The following is a 23,588-nucleotide window of genomic DNA, read 5'->3' as shown; positions in this document are numbered from 1 at the left end:
CTCTGGTATGTGAGAGCCCCTATATAAATGGGCTAAAGAGAAGGTTCTGGCATAGCCATAAAACCTCAATGACCCTCTGGTATGTGAGAGCCCCTATATAAATGGGCTAAAGAGAAGGTTCTGGTATAGCCATAAAACCTCAATCACCCTCTGGTATGTGAGAGCCCCTATATAAATGGGCTAAAGAGAAGGTTCTGGAATAGCCATAAAGCCTCAATTCCCCTCTGGTATGTGAGAGCCCCTATATAAATGGGCTAAAGAGAAGGTTCTGATATAGCCATAAAACCTCAATTCCCCTCTGGTGTGTGAGAGCCCCTATATAAATGGGCTAAAGAGAAGGTTCTGGTATAGCCATAAAACCTCAATTACCCTCTGGTATGTGAGAGCCCCTATATAAATGGGCTAAAGAGAAGGTTCTGGTATAGCCATAAAACCTCAATTACCCTCTGGTATGTGAGAGCCCCTATATAAATGGGCTAAAGAGAAGGTTCTGGTATAGCCATAAAGCCTCAATTCCCCTCTGGTATGTGAGAGCCCCTATATAAATGGGCTAAAGAGAAGGTTCTGGTATTCTGTACAATACCTGTTGGAAAGCGAAAAAGGGAAACGTCGGACGGATTCACACCTCCTGAAATCTCGAGCTTTGCGGAATTATTTTGACGTCCGTACAGCTGCGCGGAGAGCAAAATCCCTTAGTAGACAGAATCTGCTGCTTGTGCTGTTTTGCGGATGGGTTAATGATTCCTCGAGGGAAAAAGGCAAGGATCGGGTTGTTTGTGTTGTGCGGCGTGTGTGTGTTGCTAGCAACGGCATTTCGGATATACGCGCGTCTGATATCTCGGAGCCGAAACGGATTTGGAGATGATAGATAGACGCTCTAAGCTAAAATCTGATTATCTTTTTAAATCCAGATGTATTTATCAGCCAGTTTGCAACCATTTTCATAGAATCCTAGAATTGGAAGAGACCATAAAGACCATTCAATCCAACCCCTTGCCATGCGGGAAGTCAATCAAAGCCCTCCCGACAGACGGCCATCCAGCCTCTGCTTAAAACCACATCACACATATTCCTTAGGATGTTGTTCCTAAGGTTTGGCGAAATCTTTTTTCTTGCCATTTGAGCTCATAGCTCCGTTGTGTCCTAGTCTTCAGAGCAGCAGAAAACAAATCTTTGATGGGATATCCTTTCTAATATTTAATCATTATTTCAGTGGCTTCTCTGTGTCGTCTGATATGGTGGTTGTTAAAGTATTAGTATTATATTGTATTACAATATAATATTAGGAATATTATATGTTTATACAATATGTTATCTATATATATAAAAGAGTGATGGCATCACGGCGACCCACAAAACAACAAAACTACAGGCCCCCCAACCTCGAAATGTCACAACACAACCCATCATCCACGCCTCTAGGTTGATACAACAAAAAGAAAAGAAAAACAAAGTCCTAATTAGAGAGAGGGGAATAATTGCTTTTATCCAATTGCTGCCAGTTAGAAGGCTAAGCTCCTCCAATTTGGTCTCCTAGCAACCCAATAAAAATAATAAAAAACACTAAAAAATTGATACAATAAAATACTAGAATAACAGATATTAACTAAAAATAATACAAGAAAATAATAAAATATAATAAATAAAAATATAACTTACAATAAAATTAATAAAAAAACTAACATCAAATAAAAATTACACAACAATTTTTAGCCAATACCACCACCACTTTGCCACAGCAACGCGTGGCCGGGCACAGCTAGTAATTATATATTATTGTAAATTATATTGTACTAGCTGTGCCTGGCCACGCGTTGCTGTGGCGAAGTATGGTGGTATGGGAAATAAAGTATTGAGGAATTGGTGGTAGTTAAGGTAAAGGGTAAAGGTTTTACCTTACATTAAGTCCATTATAAATGGGTTATATAGCTGTGTGGAAGGGCCTTGAGTCTACACTTCCATATAATCCAGTTCAAATCAGATAATCTGTATTTTCTAGGCAGTGTGGAAGAGGCCTAAGTGAGGCCTAACTCTGCCTGTCCCCTGGGCTGAGTGGCCATATAATCCAGTTAAAATCAGATAATCTGTATTTTATAGGCAGTGTGGAAGAGGCCTAAGTGAGGCCTAACTCTACCTGTCCCCTGGGCTGAGTGGGTTGCTAGGAGACCAAGTGGGCGGAGTTTAGCCTCCTAACCGGCAGCAATTGGATAAAAACAATTCTTCCTCTCCCTCTAATGAGGACTTTATTTTTCTTTTCTTTTTGTTGTATGGACGTAGAGGCATGGATGAGGGGTTGTGCTGCCAAGTTTAGTGTTTCTGGGATGTGTAGTTTTGTTGTTTTGTCCTAGGCTGAAATTTCAACCCCCCATGACCATCAAAAAATACTAGAGGTCTTTGGGGAAAATTCATTGTGAGCTTTAGGCTCACAGTGTGGCTTTGGGTACTGCTAGTCAAAAAGATTCCTGAAAACTCCAACACCATTCTCGTTCGGCTTTTAATGCCCATCCGTTCACGGGCAGAGAGGATGGAAGAAAGCGCATTTTGCGGAGGGTTTAATGAGCATGAAACGTTACAACTTTCCAATTACTTGGTTCATTTGTGGCCAGCAAGGGAGCCATTTGGCTTGGGCCGATCCCCGAGGAACCCCTGCCCTTGCCTCGGATAGCTTCCTTTGCCCATCAGACTCATCCAATGTCTCCCCAAGCCCCGCAAGACCTTTGAATGGCCTTTGGCCGCAGGGCCGGCCCTAGGTAATTTTCAAGTGTAAGCGAACAGAATTTTAGCGCCCCCCTCCCCAAACCAATCACTGAAAAATAAAAGTGTTGGTGGTCTTTGGAGGTCTCTTTGCTTAGCTACGGCTTTATGAGACCATCTAGATGGTCTTTGGAGGTCTCTTTCCTTACCTATGGTCTTATGAGACCATCTAGATGGTCTTTGGAGGTCTCTTTCCTTAGCTACAGCCTTATGAGACCATCTAGATGGTCTTTGGAGGTCTCTTTGCTTAGCTACGGCCTTATGAGACCATCTAGATGGTCTTTGGGGGTCTCTTTCCTTACCTATGGTCTTATGAGACCATCTAGATGGTCTTTGGAGGTCTCTTTCCTTACCTATGGTCTTATGAGACCACCTAGATGGTCTTTGGAGGTCTCTTTGCTTAGCTACGGCCTTATGAGACCATCTAGATGGCCTTCGAGGGTCCCTTTCCTTACCGATGGTCTTATGAGACCATCTAGATCAATGATGGGCAACCTTTTGCGCTTGGTGTGTCCAAATTCACCAAAAAACCTAGCATGACTTTGGTAATGTGTCACTTCGAGAAAAAAACAACATAATTTCGCAATATGTATAGTTTAAATAACAAAAATATATAATTGTAGTATATAGCTGTATTCAATAAATCAAAAACTGTTTACTACCCTTATTTCCATGTACAACAATCTATGGTACCTCTTACAGTTTCCATGCTGATTTCTCTCTATTGTAGTTTTAATGTAGTCATGAGCAATGAATAATATAACAATAATAATAGAAATTATATATATATGTATATATGTGTATATATATATATATATAGTGCTGTTAGCTGCAGCTCCTGCCAACCTAGCAGTTCGAAAACATGCCAATGTGAGTAGATAAATAGGTACCGCTCCAGCGGGAAGGTAACGGTGCTCCATGCAGTCATGCCTATTGCCATGTGATCTTGGAGGTGTCTATGGACAACGCCGGCTCTTTGGTTTAGAAATGGAGATGAGCACCAACCCCCAGAGTCAGACATGACTGGACTTAACGTCAGGGGAAACGTTTACCTTTTAATATAATAGTAATAATATGATAATATACTACAATAATAATAGAATAATAATAGAAATTATATATATATATATTAGACATGTCCAAAAATCGTTTTGAATCGTATATCGGAATTATTTCGGATTGTTCTCGCTTTTTGATACGCATTCCGAGACATTGTCTCACAGCGCAACCAGCAATGTAATTCGAACCATTGTTGGCCCATTCTCTAATTGTCTCTTAATGTTTTGTTAATTCCCCCCCCCCCAATTTATTTAAAATATATTTTAAAAAAATATTTTAAATTTTTTTTTCATTTCTTCAACCTACCTTGAATGGGAGCTTAGCGCAGCCTAACATGGCTGCCGCTCCCCAGCCAATCAGAAGCTTCCACGATGGACGCAAAAGTGGGGGCTAACGTCCTCTGCGTCCACATGGAAGATTGCCATACAAGCCTGGTGTGTAGCGATTGCACATGCGCGCCCACCATTTTTGAAACATTTAGAATCATTACGAATTTTCGGAAATATCCGAAATTTTTGGGTGAAAAAAAAATCGGAAATACTTTCTATATCGAAGCGCCAGCACCCCCTACTTTAGAAACGAGAATTGAAACATTTTTTTTATCGACTGGACATGCCTAATATATATATATATTTACACACATACATACATAATTCCCATGGAGTAAACAACAAAACCACTGGACCAAATCACACCAAATTTGGCCACCAAAGACATAGTCATCCAATCACTTTCCTATAGCTTAGCTTCCTTAAGTGAGACTGACTTAAAAATGGCTCCTTCCCTCTCAGAGCCCTGAACAAGGGGCGGAACCAAACTTAATGATGATGGACAGGCGGCCTGCCTTATGACTGCAAACATTAGCAGAAAGAAAATAATGTTGGAGCTTCTGGTACAGCCGTACAAGCCCAAACCGCATACTTTGCCTAATGGTTGAACCGCCCCTGCCCCATTCGTCGCCCTTTTCACCCCCCAAAACAGTCACTCCTTGCTAACCATTTGCCAGGACGAACAATTTACAGCCGGAAGAGATCCTTTTTTTCTCCCCTTTTCCCCTTTTGCTTTAAACCAAATCATTAGGAAAACATTGAACGGGGCCAGTCCTTAAGTTCCTCTCTTTTCTGCGACACCTGGGCTCATAAATCCTGCCATTTTTCTCCCCCTTTTACAAGTCAGCCGGAGCGGGTTGATTTATAAGGTGAAACAAATATGAAAGCACTCCAAGAGAAAAGGAGGGGGAAATTGAAGAAACAGGCCAGATTTGGCTGTTTTATGGGTCAAGAATGGGAAACCCCGAAAGGACGAATTTGTGTTGTCAAAGGCTTTCATGGCCAAAATCACTGGGTTACTGTGAGTTTTCTCAGCTGTATACCCATGATCCAGAAGCATTCTCTCCTGACGTTTCACTCGTATGTATGGCAAGCATCCTCAGAGGTTGTGAGGACTGTTGGCAACGAGGCAAGTGGGATTTATACTTCTGTGGGATGTCCAGGGTGGGAAAAAGAACTTTTGTCTGTTGGAGGCAAGCGTGAATGTTGCAATTGGCCAGCTTGATTAGCACTACAGCTTCAAAGCCTGGCTGCTTCCTCCTTGGGGGAATCCTTTGTTGGGAGGTATTAACTGGCCCTGATTGTTTCTTGTCTGGAATCACCCCGTTTTTGAGTGTTGTTCTTTATTTACTGTCCTGATTCTAGAGTTGTTGTTTTTTAATACTGGTAGCCAGGTTTCGTTCATTTTCTTTGTCTCCTCCTTTCTGTTGAAATTGTCCACTTGCTTGTGGATTTCCATGGCTTCTCTGTGTTGTCTGACATGGTGGTTGTGAGAGTGGTCCAGCATTTCTGTGTTCACAAATAATGTTTATTATTTATTTATTTGCTACATTTATATCATAGAATCATAGAATCATAGAATAGTAGAGTTGGAAGAGACCACATGGGCCATCCAGTCCAACCCCCTGCTAAGAAGCAGGAAATCGCATTCAAAGCACCCCCGACAGATGGCCATCCAGCCTCTGCTTAAAAGCCTCCAAGGAAGGAGCCTCCACCACGGCCCCGGGGAGAGAGTTCCACTGTCGAACAGCTCTCACAGTGAGGAAGTTCTTCCTGATGTTCAAGTGGAATCTCCTTTCCTGTCCTTTGAAGCCCTTGTTCCCTTGTGTCCTAGTCTGCAGGGCAGCAGAAAACAAGCTCCCTCCCTCCTCCCTATGACTTCCCTTCACGTATTTGTACATGGCTATCATGTCTCCTCTCAGCCTTCTCTTCTGCAGGCTAAACATGCCCAGCTCTTTAAGCCGCTCCTCATAGGGCTTGTTCTCCAGACCCTTCATCATTTTAGTCGCCCTCCTCTGGACGCTTTCCAGCTTGTCAACATCTCCCTTCAACTGCGGTGCCCAGAATTGGACACAGTATTCCAGGTGTGGTCTGACCAAGGCAGAATAGAAAGAGGGGGAGCAGGACTTCCCTGGATCTAGACGCTATTCCCCTATTGATGAGGCCAGAATCCCATTGGCTTTTTTAGCAGCCGCATCACATTGTTGGCTCATGTTTAACTTGTTGTCCACAAGGACTCCAAGGTCTTTTTCGCACACACTGCTGTCAAGCCAGGCATCGTCCCCCATTCTGTATCTTTGATTTCCATTTTTTCTGCCGAAGTGAAGTATCTTGCATTTGTCCCTGTTGAACTTCATTTTGTTAGTTTCGGCCCATCTCTCTAGTCTGTCAAGATCCCACCCTTCTCACTCAGGGCGGCTTACAAATTAAATTTACATACAATATTATATTATTAGCATAGTACAATACTGGCAATAAATTACTATATTGCACTATATCAGTATATTGTAATACAGTAGAGTCTCACTTATCCAAGCTAAACGGGCCAGCAGAAGCTTGGATAAGCGAATATCTTGGATAATAAGGAGGGATTAAGGAAAAGCCTATTAAACATCAAATTAGGTTCTGATTTTACAAATTAAGCACCAAAACATCATGTTTAACAACAAATTTGACAGAAAAAGTAGTTCAATACACAGTAATATTATACTGTAATTACTGTATTTACGAATTTAGCACCAAAATATCATGATATATTGAAAATATTGACTACAAAAATGTGTTGGATAATCCAGAACATTGGATAAGCGAGTGTTGGATAAGTGAGACTCTTTTGTAATTACTCCATAGCATTATTGAGCATGGAACTACTTTTTCTGTCAAATTTGTTGTATAATATGTTTTGGTGCTTAATTTGTATAACGATTACTTAATTTGATGTTTAATCGGCGTTTCCTGAATCCCTTCTTATTATCCAACATATTCACTTATCCTGCTGGCCTGTTTATGTTGGATAAGTGAGACTCTACTGTATATTGATATTCTTATCTTATCTGCTTAGAACTGGATTATATGAGGCCCCTTCTTCACAGCTGTATAAAATGCACACTGAAGTGGATTATATGGTAGTGCGGAGTCAAGATAATCCAGTGCAAAGCAGATAATATAAGATTATAAATTGGTTATATAGCTGTGTGGAAGGGCCTTGAGTCTACACTGCCATATAATCCAGTGCAAGTTAGATATCTGTGGAAGAGGCCTAAGAGAGGCCTAAGTCTGCCTCTCCCCTTGGCTGAGTTGGTTGCTAGGAGACCAACTGGGCAGAGATTAGCCCTGTAACTGGCAGCAATTGGATAAAAACAATTATTGCTCTCCCTCTAATTAGGACTTTATTTTTCTTTTCTTTTTGTTGTATCAACCTAGAGGCGTGGATGATGGGTTGTGTTGTCAAATTTGGAGGTTGGAGGTGTTTAGTTTTGTTGTTTTGCTCGGTGCCGGGATTCCATCACTGATATATATATATATATATATATATATATATATATATATATATAATATTACATTATTAACATAGTACTTACATATTATATACCATATTTTCCTTATGATGGGAGATGTAGTCCGGGGACACCTGGCACGCCTTTCTCAATGGAAACATTCAGTTTCTGTGCTGCTGCTGCTCATACATCATGTCGGCTGCCAAAAAGGCAGAGGAACGCAAGGTTTTCCCCAAAGCGGAAGAGCAACGAGGGCCGATGAATGAGCCAATGAAGTGGAACGCCTGGTTGATGGCCCCGGCGCATCCTTTGCCTGGCAGCGTGACAGCGCTAATAGATATTTCCATCGCAAAAACGGCACGGTTTCCGCAGCCGAGGCACAGAAAGCAGTTTCGAGCCCCTGAATCAGGAAAGGCCTTCCCCACTCACTCCTTTGCCTCTGAGGATGTGCAGAGTGCCTTTCCCCTCTAGCTGACAACAGGCTCGAGTTGTGCTTCCCGTATAGTCCCTTCTCTGGCATTCCCAAATCCTCCAGAATCCAAATGAGTGGCTGAGAGAGGGATGCCATAATAATAATAAGAATATTATTATTATTTTATTATGACACAGCAAACAAGATAGATATGCTGGATTTCGTATCACAAAATCACAAGTCGGACACTTCTCAAGTGTCTAGGACTGTGTGATGTATTTTCGGATGATGCGCGCAGATCCCAGCAGGGTGGCCTTTTGCAGTTGGCAGATCATAATTTTGTCAATGCCTATTGTTTCCAAATGCCGGCTGAGATCTTTTGGCACAGCACCCACTGGGACCACCTTTACTGGTTTCTGCCAGAGTCTTTGAAGTTCAATCTTGAGGTCCTGATAGCGGCCGAGTTTTTCCTGTTGTTTTTTGTCAATGCGACTGTCACCTAGGATGGCGATATCAATGATCCAAACCTTTTTACTTTCGACAACTGTGATGTCTGGTGTGTTGTGTTCCAGGACTTTGTCAGTCTGGATTCGGAAGTCCCACAATATCTTTGCGTGCTCATTTTCCAATACTTTTGCAGGTTTGTGATCCCACCAGTTCTTTGCTGCTGGGAGGTGGGACTTGAGGCATAAGTTCCAATGAATCCTTTGGGCCACATAGTTGTGCCTCTGTTTGTAGTCTGTCTGTGCAATTTTCTTACAGCAGCTGAGGATATGATCCATGGTTTCATTAGCTTTCTTGCACAGTCTGCATTTTGGGTCATCAGCTGATTTTTCGATCTTGGCCTGAATTGCCTTTGTCCTGATGGCTTGCTCCTGGGCTGCAAGGATCAGGCCTTCTGTCTCCTTCTTCAGGGTCCCATTTGTGAGCCAGAGCCAGGTCTTCTCCTTATCAGCTTTTCCTTCAATTTTGTCAAGGAACTTTCCATGCAATGTTTTGTTGTGCCAGCGGTCAGCTCTAGTTTGTAGTGCGGCTTTCTTGTACTGATTCTGCTCTAGTTTGTAGTGCGGCTTTCTTGTACTGATTCTGCTCTAGTTTGTAGTGCGGTTTTCTTGTACTGATTCTGCTCTAGTTTGTAGTGCGGTTTTCTTGTACTGATTCTGCTCTAGTTTGTAGTGCGGTTTTCTTGTACTGATTCTGCTCTAGTTTGTAGTGCGGTTTTCTTGTACTGATTCTGCTCTAGTTTGTAGTGCGGTTTTCTTGTACTGATTCTGCTCTAGTTTGTAGTGCGGTTTTCTTGTACTGTTTTTTTTGTCTACTGTACTTTGAGGAGTTTCTGATTTTTGACTTCAATCAAAGCAGGTTCTTCACTTTGCTTTACATATTCTGCCAGGGCATATTCTTCTTCTTTGACTTCATCATCATCATCATCATCATTATTATTATTATACAGCCTAGAAAACTCATAACAACCCAATGATTCCGGCCATGAAAGCCTTCGACAACACATTGCGAAGGATTTCTTTATTGTAAAGACTGCTCAACAGCGACGGATACTCCTTCTTTGGAGGACTTTAAACAGAGCTTGGATGCAAAGTGTGAGTTGGTTTTGCCGCCTGGCCAAATAGATCTGGACCGGATGGCTCTTGGAGGTCCCTTCCAACTGTATGATTCAGCCAGAATGTGACCTTTCCCTGACACAGAAGAGACGAGGGCATGAAATGTTGAATCTGCTTTCCTTTTTTTGCTCTGTGATCGCTGAAGTGTAACCTTGGGTGCCTCTTGCCTTTGCAAATCCCGCTGTCCCAAATGTCCCTCTTGTGTTCAAATTGCATTGGGAGGTAAACGGAGAAGGGGGAGTCGGCTTAGTTCCTTGCAAGGAGCATGAATCCTTCTCCCTTTACTGTTTCCCTGAGCCAAAGCAACAGGGAAAGAAGTCCGAAGCAGATGGGCCCTTGGAGGGGATGGGTTTGATCCGCCGTCTCCCCCGTCTTGCTCTCCTGGTCCCTTTATCCTGGGACAATGGCGTCGTGCTCCATTGGATCTGGTGGAGGGGAACCTTGAAAGTTGGGGGCCTGGCTGGAGCGCTAAGCCCCCCTTTGATGACATGAAGGGTTTGGGAAGTTCGGAAGTCACAGCTGGTTGCACAACCATGAATGACCAGTACAGGCAAGGAGACGCATCACTCGCAGCGGAGCCAATTTCAGCCCATTAACCCTCCTCTTTAATCTGCTCGACATTAACTTTCGAATGCGTTCCGAATAATTGCGGCTAAATAGCCAAGGTTAATACCTGTCAGGTCAGATCCAGTCCTGGGCTATCTCTTGTCACGCCCTCCCTTCAGAGAAGAGAAGTAAAAGGACAAGTGCATGGGAACCAAGGGTCGGCTGGGTTATGCCGCCGATGAATATTTATGTATGTGTGTGGTTGGGGTGTCCACTTGCACAGACAAGCTCCTGCCTCCCCAAACAGCTAGAGCAGTGATTCCCAAAGTGGGATATCCTATTAGGATACGGGGCGGGGCCAGGGGAGGGGCGGGGCCTCTTCCCAAGTGCCGGAGACAAGCACCTGTTAGGACACACAGGGGGCGAAGCTAGAGGAGTGGGCATGGCTTCTTCCCAAGAGCCTGAGACAGGGCTGAGCATCTATACCTCTCCTGAGGCACTTGTTGGGACACAGAGGGCAGAGCTAGGGAAGTGTGCGGGGCCTCCTTCCAAGAGCCTGAGTCAGGGCTGAGCCTCTATATTTCTCCTGAGAGGCCTTTTAGGACTAAAGTGCGGGGTAGGGGTGGGGGCGGGGCCTCCTTCCAAGAGCCCGAGTCAGGGCTGAGCCTCTATATTTCTCCTGAGAGGCCTTTTAGGACTAAAGGGCGGGGCTAGGGGTGGGGGCGGGGCCTCCTTTAAAGAGCCCGAGTCAGGGCTGAGCCTCTATATTTCTCCTGAGAGGCCTTTTAGGACTAAAGGGCGGGGTAGGGGTGGGGGCGGGGCCTCCTTCCAAGAGCCCGAATCAGGGCTGAGCCTCTATACCTCCCCTGAGAGGCCTTTTAGGACTAAAGGGCGGGGCTAGGGGTGGGGTCTCTTCCCAAGAGCCTCTGTATACCTCCCCTGGGGCGCTTGTTAGAACACGGGACCGGGTATAGAGGCCCCGCCCCCTCCTCTAGCCCCGCCCCCAGTGTCCTAGCAGGCACCGCAGGACAGGAATAGAAGCTCAGCCCTGTCTCAGAGCTCGTAACTCCGCCCATCCTAGTCCTGGCCACCCATTTGTGGCCCCGCCCACCTCCCCCTCCCCCTCCCAACCCTGCATCTTGGACTAGGGGAGAGGCTCAGCCCCGCCCTCTCAAGCAGGAGCCACACCCACGCCTCTAAGCCACGCCCCCTTTCCAGGGGGCGCTGAGTAATTTTTTTTCTTGAAAGGCCAAATAGTTTGGGATCCACTGTTCTAGGTCCTCCAAGGCAATATTATGATATCCATAGAATAAATTAGAGTTGCACAAGAGGACCTAGAAAATGCCTAGAGGGTACTCATTTTGTCAGACTGGAATGGTAGTCTGTGAATACAAGGGTCATACTATACAATTTGGATATCTTAGGAAGAAAGGGCATTATTGCACAAATGTGAACACAGTGAACAGAAAGAAGAATGATAACTGAACCATTTTCAGCGTGTCAGTCTTGGCAATGCTAGATTTGAGGACAGGAGGGATAATTAATTGGGACAGAATTTTTATTGGGGGGCATTGCCCTCGTTTTGCCTCCCTTCGACAAGCCTCTCATTTCTCCAGCTGCTCCGCATGGATTCCCCCCCCCCCCTTCTCCTCCTCTCTTAGCTGGGACTCCATTTTGATCTCATTCTCTCGCACCTCGTGTGGCCTGGTTTTGATCAAGCCTGGCTTTGGGAGAAGCGGGGGGCGAAGGGCTGGAAGGAGAGGCGCCTGGGATGCCGGGGGAAGCATGTGGCTTCAATTGAAGGCCCGGCTCTGCGGAGACGGGACGCTCCTCGGTTCTGCGACCCATACCGATGTGTCACCAGATTGCCACGAGCTCCTCTGTTTCACCCTCTGCAATGCCAAACAGACCTATTTTGGTTTTCATGGGGGACTGACTATGTGCAGTTTTACTCTGGTTGTACCATGCACCTTCAGTATCCATTGGGGCTCAGTTCCAAGATGTCATCCACTGGATATTGACCACTGAAACATGCTAGAGGACCTGCATATTCTTGGAGGAGAGTTCTCTCTAGGAATCTGTAAGTCCTTCAGCAGAACTTCTGCAAAAGGTTGACTATAGAGTTGTGCTGGAAGACTTAGAGTTGGAAGTTGGCCATTCGGTTGTGCTGAATGAGCCAAGGATTCCTCGAGAGAACACTTCCGCTGGAGGGTGTCTATAGAGTGGTGCTGGAAGACCTAGAGATTCCTAGAGAGAACATTTCTGTTGGAAAGTTTATATACAGTTGTACTGGAGGACCAAGAGTTTCCTAGAGAGGACACTTCCACTGGAGGGTGTCTATAGAGTGTTGCTGGAAGACCTAGAGATTTCTAGAGAGAACATTTCTGTTGGAAAGTTTATATACAGTTGTACTGGAGGACTGAGAGTTTCCTCGAGAGAACACTTCCGCTGGAGGGTGTCTATAGAGTGGTGCTGGAAGACCTAGAGATTCCTAGAGAGAAAACTTCTGTTGGAAAGTTTATATACAGTTGTACTGGAGACCGAGAGTTTCCTCGAGAGAACACTTCAGCTGGAGGGTATCTATAGAGTGGTGCCTGAAGACCTAGAGATTCCTAGAGAGAACACTTCTGTTGGAAAGTTTATATACTGTTGTACTGGAGGACGGAGAGTTTCCTAGAGAGGACACTTCTGCTGGAAGGTGTCCATAGAGTTGTGCTGGGAGATCTAAAGATTCCTAGAGAGAACACTTCTGTTGGAAAGTTTATATACAGTTGTACTGGAGGACTGAGAGTTTCCTAGAGAGAAGGTGTCCATAGAGTTGTGCTGGGAGACCTAAACAGTCAAAGAGAGAACACATCTGCCAGAGGTTAACCATAGAGTTTGTGTTGGAGAACCTAGAGATTCCTAGAGAGGCCATATGAATAAAATCCACAAATATACAAATATTGAAATGAAATATAGAAATATCGTACCTGCAAATGTGGGAGTCGATTGTATTTTGGTCAGGTCAAACCATTGCATTTTGGCTTATGGGTTCATATAAAGGGGGCAGAGTTAATTTGCTTTCCTGGCTCACTTGCTGGACGTGACAAAAGCCAGAGATTGGAACTGTGCTTGTATGTAACTCTTGTCACTAATAATTGAACATTTCTCCCAGATGATCAGACATTGATCCCTGATTTCCAGTTTGATTAACTTATAAATCAAAGCTTGGGTCTCCGATGAGAATGCAGTGAAAGCATTTGTGATGTAGATGTGGATCTCAGTGGATGTCATTTGGCTAAGGCGGGTTCAAGATAAGATCAAATTAATGAAATTGCGAAAGCAATGGAATATTGTTTTAAAAAACGGGAGTGCATTTTAAGGCAGGGAGGAAAGGAGTTACGATTTGGCGTGAAAGGACTGAGAGAACTGGGGAGGCTTAGCTGGGAGGAGAGAAGATTGAGCGGTGACAAGATAGCCATCGTTCCCTATCTGAAGGGATGTCATGTTGAAGACGGAGCAGACTGGTTTTCTGTTGCAACGCATGCAATGTATTCAAATAACAGGAAGAGAGATTCCGAGCATTTCAGTTGGGCTCACTATTATCCATGACTTTGCTGACCATAAAGCAGTGATTCCCAGACTTATTTGGCCTACCGCCCCCTTTCCAGAAAAAATAGCACTCAGCGCCCCTTGGAAAAAGGGGCGTGGCTTAGAGGAGTGGGCATAGCCCCTTCTCAAGAGGGCGTGGCTGAGCCTCTCCCTTAGTCCAAGATGCAGGGCTGGGACAGGGAGGTGGGCGGGGCCACAAATGGGCGGCCAGGACTGGGCTGGGCGGAGTTACAAGCTCTGAGGTAGGGCTGAGCTTCTATCCCTATCCTGTGGCACCTGCCAGGACACAGGAGGCGGGGCTAGAGGAGGGGGAGGGGCCTCTATACCCTGCCCCGTGTTCTAACAAGCGCCTCAGGGGGAGGTATAGAGGCTCAGCCCTATCTCACGCTCTTGGGAAGAGGCCCCACCCCTAGCTCTGCCCTTTAGTCCTTAAAGGCCTCTCAGGAGAGGTATAGAGGCTCAGCCCGGTCTCACGCTCTTGGGAAGAGGCCCCGCCCCCGCCCCTAGTCCTGACCTTTAGTCCTAAAAGGCCTCTCAGGAGAGGTATAGAGGCTCAGCCCTGTCTCAGGCTCTTGGGAAGAGGCCCCGCCACTAGCTCCGCCCTTTAGTCCTAAAAGGATTCTCAAAAGAGGTATAGATGCTCAGCCCTGTGTCATGTTCTTGGGAAGAGGCCCCACCCCCACCCCTAGTCCCGCCCTTTAGTCCTAAAAGGCCTCTCAGGAGAGGTATAGAGGCTCAGCCCTGTCTCGCGCTCTTGGGAAGAGGCCCCGCCCCTAGCTCCGACCTTTAGTCCTAAAAGGCCTCTCAGGAGAGGTATAGAGGCTCAGCCCTGTCTCGGGCTCTTGAGAAGAAGCCACGCCCCCACCCCTAGTCCCAACCTTTAGTCCTAAAAGGCCTCTCAGGAGAGGTATAGATGCTCAGCCCTGTCTCGGGCTCTTGAGAAGAAGCCACACCCACTCCTCTAGCTCCGCCCCTTGTGTTCTAACAGGTGTCGCAGGTGTCTCCTCCTTTATTTCCCCTCCTTTATTTCCCCTCCGGGCTAGTCTCCCACAATAGAGGTCACTGGTCAAGTGTCCCTGGTCAACTGGTCCCTGTTCAAAAAAAGGTTGGGAACCACTGCTTTAAGGGAATACACAATCTGTGAAGGTTGAGTATCCCAACAAGTTTCGCTAAGAATCAGTGGTAGTCATTTGAGCGCTTGACTACAACTCCGGAGACTCTTGTCTGAATCCCTTGAGAACCCAACTTGGGCAACTCACACACTCTCAGCTCCAAGCCAAGCCAAGAAGGCATACAATCAACTACGTTACAGAAAAGGATGGGATCTGTTGAACACCAACTTGCAATGACAGAACCGAATGTTCACTTTCTCAAACTCTTGCATTCTGTCCCTGTTACAATTTCCAGACAATTTCGGCTCTTTTTTCCCCGCTTTCTCGGCTCCCAGTCTGTCCGTACCTCCCAACTCAGCCCCCCTAAATGGGTCTTCTTCAACCTATTTCTCTCATTCTCCCCAGCCGACGTGGTTGATCTTCCAAGTTGGCTCCCTTGCAAGCAAAAGAACCAGGAGGCCCTTTAATTTGGCTATTTAAAACCCGAAATAATTTCTTTTCGGTGTCGTCGTTGCTGCCGTCTCTCCTTCTCTCTCCCCCTTTTTTCATATATATATATATATATATATATATATATATAGAACGAAGGCTGGCTTTGAAAAGCCTGGAGGTATCCCAACGGATCCGGCTCTTCTCCGGCTTCAAAAGCCGCCTTTCTCCTTTCTTCCGCCCGTTCGCTCCGCACAAAGGGGCCTGCGCACTTTCGTCTCAGCGGAAAGACCTTTTTAATTGGTTCCAGGCAGAAGGTTAAAATGCACCTCTTTTGCTCTTCTCCCCCTTGCCATGAACAGCACACCCCCTCCCTTGCCTTTTTCTTCCTCTCCTCTTCAAGTGGAAGAAGAGAGTTTAAATGAGGAAGAAAAAAGGAAGAGTAGGAGAGCGGGTGTCACAGCCAACCTGAAGGAGAACATGGCAACCTGAGAGGAAAATGGGGGGATTCATGATCTCTCCTGTCGGGTCAAAGGGTCCATGGGGTTGCATCAAAACAACTTGCTCTCCGGAGGAACGGCCTCTAGGCATATTTTAGTTAGGGACCACTCTCCAACGTTAGTACCAAAAGGGTTTGTTAATGTGGGATTTGTGTATTGATAGTGTTTAAATGCAATTTGTGCCATGCTTGTATTGCAACTGATTGCATCATCCAGAATATACTATAGTGTGGAAAGAGTTAATTGCCAAAAAGCTATGATGACCTTGATGTGTGGCTGGAACTAGGGAGTATCCAGACACAAGTGTTTGTGCTTATTGATTGCGTCAGTTCAGTTGAGTTCTGTCTGCCTAGAGTTGGAGTCCTGTGTTTATCTGCAAGTCTGTGTTGATACAGTAAAACTTTGTAAATAGTTTTACCAACGTCTCTGAGTGTCTCTTCGTTCTGCGCTCCACTGCTTCCATCCAACTACTGCTGCGATGCAAATACTCTGACACGGTTTTTGGTCAAATTGAGATTCAGTTTGATTATTTGGGGTGTAGATTCAGAAAACTGCATTGGATAGTGCACTTTGACCAGGGACCCCTTTGACTGGAGTCCCCTTTGACCAGGGAACACTTTGACCAGGGACCACAGTTTGGGAACCACTGCCTTAGAGGATATACTGGTGATCCCCCCAGTTACAAACAAAGTAAATTTAGCATAATGCAAAGTTTTTAAACTTTGTGCTTTTTAAAATCTTCTATATATATAAATGAGTGATGGCATCACAGCAACCCACAAAACAACAAAAGTACAGGCCCCCCAACCTCAAAATTTGACAACACAACCCATCATCCACGCCTCAAGGTTGATACAACAAAAAGAAAAGAAAAATAAAGTCCTAATTAGAGGGAAGTTAATAATTGTTTTTATCCAATTGCTGCCTGTTAGAGGGCTAATCTATGCCCACTTGGTCTCCTAGCAACCCACTCAGCGGAGGGGACAGGCACAGTTAGGCCTCACAGATTATCTAATTTGCACTGGATTATATGGCAGTGTAGACTCAAGGCCCTTCCACACAGCTATATAACCCATTTAGAATCTTATATTATCTGCTTTGAACTGGATTATCTTGACTCCACACTGCCCTATAATCCACTTCAAGTGTGCATTTTATACAGCTGTGAAGAAGGGGCCTCAGATAATCCAGTTCTAAGCAGATAATATAAGATTATTAATATACAGTAGAGTCTCACTTATCCAACATAAACAGGCCGGCAGGATAAGTGAATATGTTGGATAATAAGAAGGGATTCAGGAAAAGCCAATTAAACATCAAATTAGGTAATCATTATACAAATTGAGCACCAAAACATCATGTTATACAACAAATTTGACAGAAAAAGTAGTTCCATGCGCAGTAATACTATGTAGTAATTACTGTATTTACAAATTTACCACCAAAATATCACAATGAATTTAAAACACTGACTATAAAACATTTACTACTAAAAGGCAGACTGCGTTGGATAATCCAGCACATTGGATAAACGAATGTTGGATAAATGAAATTCTACTGTAATATTTACCACCAGCAACGCGTGGCCGGGCACAGCTAGTACATTATAACTGCGTTCTCAATTTGCTTCTGATACGATAAATATGAAGCTGAACATCCCCAGCTCCTGAGCAATTCCTCATAGAGAAGCCAGAAAATAGTAGACTTTTGCCTATGTAGCTTTGCCTTTGCATATGCCCATCCCTTCCTGTGAGCTGGTGCCTTTCTCCAGGAAGTTCCAAGACCAAAAGTTAGCTTGAAATCAACAAGTGAGGCCATAGGTATCACTTATGCCAAGTGGGCGTGGAAGGTGAGGAAGATCCTCAGCCATTGGTCAATTTTAGATAAGCAACAGGTATAAATTCTTTGTTTGCTACGCACATGTTGCGGCAGCCATTTGCAAGTACAAACCTGAGGTATGTATGGCTGTTGCCTTCTCACAGCTGTGGTTTAAATAAACGTTGTTTTTTGCATCTCTCATGAGAGATCCTGCTTGTCAGTTGCACTGAAGGACCTAGAAAATACCTCTTTAAGCCTCCATTGCAATTTTGTGGTCAACTTTGACATCACTTTGCTTCTGCCTGAACCTCCTGGGAAGGGTAAGATGTTCTCCAAACTATTGCATGATCAAACGTTAAATGCTGGAAAATTGGGAAGGCGGAGTAGGATTTGTTCCCAATGCTGCAGAAAGGTGTGTTTTTGTGTGTGTGTTTTGTCGCTCGGTGTGAAGGGCACCCAGTTGGCGGGCCCGTGTCAGCCAAGCGTCTCCTTCAGACACGCTTGCTGAAACTTGCTTCCAGATTCACATCTTGTAATTGTTTTCCCGTTCGATCGATCCCTTGCCCTTTTTTCTCTCCCGCCCCCAAATCAATGGGCCTTTTCAATTTGGGGGACAGAGAAAGTGCATGGAAAATCTCTCGCTCTCTCTTTCTCTTCCATCTCCTCCTCTCCTTGCTTTTGCGAAGAGGACAGATATCCCTCCGGTCCTTGAAAGATTTCGGATATTGATCAGCGGGGAAAGCGGATAGGAGCTGATCCTCAGGGGTGATCAATTAACCAAGTCATTAAATCTTGTTTGGGGTGAAAAAAGACAGAGAGAAAACAGAAGTGGGTTGACTCCGGAGAAAGCGCCGCTGAGTTCAGGGCGACATTTGGCATTGGTAGTGCATTGTGTGTCTTGTTGACAAATTGCGCTTTCCTTATCTGAACTTCCAAAACAAAGGTTGATCCCCATATCCACGGGAAACGTTTTCTCAAACTTTGCATGGATATGTGAGTCTGTAGATCGAATCAAATCCTTTTGAAATGAAGGACCTCTGGTTCCAGAATACCATAAGGCCACATTGAAGGACTTGGAAAATGCCTAGAGGCCATATTTTCTCAGACATGGATGACCACAAATCCATCTCTACAATATTCTAAAAATTAAATTATGATTATTTTATTGTGACACAGCAAACAAGATAGATATGCAGGTGGTCCCGGTGGTGATCGGCACACTGGGTGCCATGCCAAAAGATCTCAGCCGGCATTTGGAAACAATAGACATTGACAAAATTACGATCTGGCAACTGCAAAAGGCCACCCTGCTGGGATCTGCACGCATCATCCGAAAATACATCACACAATCCTAGACACTTGAATCATTTGGGCCACATAGTTGTATCTCTGTTTGTAGTCTGTCTGTGCAATTTTCTTACAGCAGCTGAGGATATGATCAATGGTTTCGTCGGTTTCCTTGCACAGTCTGCATTTTGGGTCATCAGCTGATTTTTCGATCTTGGCCTGAATGGCCTTTGTTCCTGGGCTGCAAGGATCAGGCCTTCTGTCTCCTTCTTCAGGGTCCCATTTGTGAGCCAGAGCCAGGTCTTCTCCTTGTCAGCTTTTCCTTCAATTTTGTCAAGGGACTTTCCATGCAGTGTTTTGTTGTGCCAGCTGTCAGCTCTAGTTTGTAGTGCGGTTTTCTTGTACTGATTCTGCTCTAGTTTGTAGTGCGGTTTTCTTGTACTGATTCTGCTCTAGTTTGTAGTGCGGTTTTCTTGTACTGGTTTTTTGTCTGCTGTGCTTTGAGGAGTTTCTGATTTTTGACTTCAATCAAGGCAGGTTCTTCACTAGCTCATATGCCGAAATTTGTTTGCTGGAGGCGTTTGGGGAGGACCTTCCCTTTCTGGGAGTTTCTGGGAGTTCGGGCACCCAATTTAGCTCAAAAGATGAGCATTAGATTCACTTATTAATACTTAATTCTCTTAAATAAATAAATAAATAAATAAATAATTATAATATGTAAATATTCCGAAATCCAATACTTGTCTGGTTTGGAGCATTTGAATAAGGGATGCTCAGCTTGTATTACGAGCTCCCGTTTCTCCTTGCCGTTGCTCTCGCATTGCAATAAGAACTCACATTTCCATTTTGCAAAAGGTTTCTATCGAAATAAAGTGACTCTTGCATTAATGTCATCCTCCTTATTTTGGCTCCTTGAACTAGATCCGGTAAACCGCCGGAGAGGTCAAACGGGGATGGCTTCAAGCAGGGAAAGGGCCACCAACTCCCTACCTTGTGCCCTGCTTAGTAGGGAAAATGCTTTCATATATATATATATATATATATATATTAGGGTTGTCCAAAAAATCATTTTGATTCTTATATCGGAATTATTTCGGATTGTTCTCGCTTTTTGAATTGAGTTCCGAGACGTTGTCCCTGGGCGCAACCAGCAATGTAATTTGAACCATCGTTGGCCCATTCTCTAAATGTGTCTTAATGTTTCGTTAAATTTTTCCTCCAAAAAATCATAAAAGACAGGAAATGTTCTGCAATTTGTTGAGCAAAGACTGTTGAATGTGATCTCCCACTGTACCAAATTTGATGAGGATAGCTCAAGAAATGAGGGCGGGAGAGCCCTGTAATAGTCCCCCCCAGTTTCCTTTTTTTTTTCCTGGCGACTGCGCATGTGCATCCGCCATTTTAGAAACATTTAGAATCATTACGAATTTTCGGAAATATCTGAAATTTTTGGGTGAAAAATTCGGAAATACTTTCTATATTGAAGCGCTGGCACCCTCTACTTTAGAAACGAGACTTGAAACATTTTTTCCATCGATCGGACATGCCATATATATATATATATATATATATATATATATATATATATATATGGCGGGGGAGTTATAATAACGGTGGCGTTCCTTTGCCCCGCAAGTGCGAACGGGCCGGCGAGCGAACCCGTCTCCTCCAGTCAATACTGCTTCTCTTTTCCATTACTCCCTGGAAATGGGGCTCCTGGAAGCTCATCCGTCATTCAATTACACCGCAGTTCAGGCCTATCATATACGTGTCATAAAGTTCCTCAGATCTGAACCGCTGTTAATTTTCTGTGCCGTCCCGAGGGGATGCCTGGGACGTGAGCGGCAAGCAAGGAGGCGCGCGAAGGGCATGACGGGGGAGCGACTGGGGAGTGGCGCCGAACGCTGTTAGCCTGTGTGCACCTGTTTCATCCTCTTCGGCAGCTTTGCAAATGTGCTGCATCAACCCGGCGTTGGGACTTGTGGCGACGGCCAGATCCCATTGTTGGCCCCATTTATACACATAATAAAAGTGAAATTGTGTATGTGGCTGGGGTGGCCACTTCCGCTTTCACAAACACCTATAACCCACAGTGCTGAGGAGCCACTACAAGCACTCTCTCCAGTGACATTGCAGGTTATAGCGAGCACCATGAACATGTAAAATACTCTGCCTATGTCCTTCCCAAACCCTACGGCCCACCACCCAAGGACTGCTTTCATTCAGGGACAATTTCATCCCTGATTTTATGTGTTTTCTACACCGCAGGCAGGCACCCCAGTGAGTGAGAAATTTGCATGATCCCGCCCATTGCCTCTCCTTTAACCTTTTCCTACTCTTTTCAACTCTGTCTGCATAACAGACAGAGCAGTACTAATCAGCAACTACACGTACTGGAGAAGTTTGGGGGATTGACTCCACCCTGCATCAAGTCAGAGCAGAGGCGGTTCAACCGCCAGGCCAATAATAATAATGATACATCTCCTTCTTCAGTGTCCCATTCATGAGCCAGAGCCAGGTCTTCTCCTTGTCAGCTTTTCCTTCAATTTGGTCAAGGAACTGTCCATGCAATGTTTTGTTGTGCCAGCTGTCAGCTCTAGTTTGTAGTGCGGTTTTCTTGTACTGCTGTGCTTTGAGGAGTTTCAGATTTTTGACTTCAATCAAAGCAGGTTCTTCACTTGCTCATATGCCGAAATTTGTTTGCTGGAGGGATTTGGGGAGGACCAGTTAGGGGGCGCTGTAGGGGGCGTTGTTGAGGACCGGCCCCATGGCTTCTCTCCTCTGCAAAACGTCCAGGAATGCCTTCCCGGCAAGAAGGAAGGCGTTCCTCTGCACTTTGCAGAGAAGAGAAGCGGGTGCCACTCAGAGGCGGTTCAACCACCAGGCCAACCAGGCAGTTGCTTGTGGCGCCATCTTGTTGGGGGCACCATCGAGGCAACTCCTGTCTCCTGCGGCCTGACTCTGCCACCACGCCTCTCTTCGCAAGGAAGATGCCGAGGTTGCCACTTTGGGAAGCAGAGAAGCGGCGCTCCTCTGCTCCATAAAGCCCCGAATGCCTTCCTTCTCACCAGGAAGGCATTCGGGGCTTTGCAAAGCAGAGAAACTGCCAAACGCCCTCCTAGCGGGGCCTTCCCCTTCTGCCCAGTACTCCAGCGAGCACTGGGTGGCCCAGCACTCATTGGGCGGCCCAGCACTTGCCGGAGTGCCCACACTGGGTCTTCTGGTGCCCGCGCTGGGCCTCCCAGTGCCCGCGCTGGGGCCTTCAGAGATTGTAAGGTAAGTGGCGTTTATATATCTGTAGAAGGTCCAGGGTGGGAGAAAGAACTCTAATTAATCACCTTGATTAGCATTTAATGGCCCTGTGGCTTCAAGGCCTGCTTTCTTCTTGCCTGGGAGAATCTTTTTTTGGGAGGTGTTAGCTGTCCCTGATTGTTTACTGTCTGGCTTTCTCCTGTTTTCAGAGTGTTGTTCTTTATTTATTGTCCTGATTTTAGAGCTTTTTTTAATACTTGGTGCTATCTGGGTTATCTAAGTCCACACTGCCCTGTATCCCTTTTCAGTGTTTGGTGCTAAATTTGCAAATATAGTAATTCCTACATAACATTACCATGGATTGAACTGCTTTTTCTGTTTTGGTGTTTTGGTGCTTGATTTGTAAAATTTGAATAATTTGATGTTTAATAGGCTTTTCCTTAATCCCTCCTTATTATCCAACATTTTCGCTTATCCAACGCTTTTATTTTTCAGTGATTGGTTTGGGCGGGCGCCAAAATTCTGTTCGCCTACACGTGGAAAAAACCTAGGGCCGGCTCTGCACGCCACTTCTCTCTTTTGCAAAGCACTCAGGAATGCCTTCCCGGCGAGAAGGAAGGCGTTCTTTGGCGCTTTGCAGAGAAGAGAAGCGGCGCCCGCTTCTCCCCCCGCAGGAAAGCCTGGAAACCAGTCTGCCCATGATCAGCTCCTCTAGCACCAAGTGCTGCACCTCAGTGTAAGTTTACGGGGGTCTCGGGTCCCAGGAGCGGAAGCCCCGGAAGCCCCTGATCTTCCCCTCCCCTCCCCTCCCCTGCCTACTTCTCAGCGCCACCCCGGTTTTGGGGGGGGCGCCAAAATTTGGGGGGAGGAGGTGCCAACATTCGGGGGGTGCCAAAATTCTTATTGCCTACTCATGAAAGTTACCTAAGGACGGCTCTGTGACCCCCACTGACAATGGACCTGGACCACATTTGGCACACAGAACCCCCAAGCCCAATGCAAAATACTCGAGAGGTTTGGGGGCGATTGACTTTGATTTACAGTTGTTGTTGTAGCTCAGATCAAGAGAGCACATGGATCCAAAGAACAATGGATCTGTACCAAACTTGGCACGTCAGCACAATGTGCCCAAATTTGAATACTAGTGGGTTTTTGGGGAATTGGCCTGGACATTTTGGAGGTGTAGGTACTGGGATTTATAGCTCACCTTCAATCAATGAGCACTCTGAACTCCATCAAAGATGGACCTGGAATTGGACATGGACCTGGACCTGGACCTGGATCTTGACCTGGACCTGGACCTGAACCTGGACCTGGACCTGGACCTGGACCTGGACCTGGACCTGGACCTGGACCTGGACCTGGACCTGGACCTGGTCC

This window comes from Anolis carolinensis, unplaced genomic scaffold (assembly GCF_035594765.1).
Source record: "Anolis carolinensis isolate JA03-04 unplaced genomic scaffold, rAnoCar3.1.pri scaffold_7, whole genome shotgun sequence".
NCBI lineage: Eukaryota > Metazoa > Chordata > Lepidosauria > Squamata > Dactyloidae > Anolis > Anolis carolinensis.
This window is presented reverse-complemented; position numbering follows the sequence as displayed.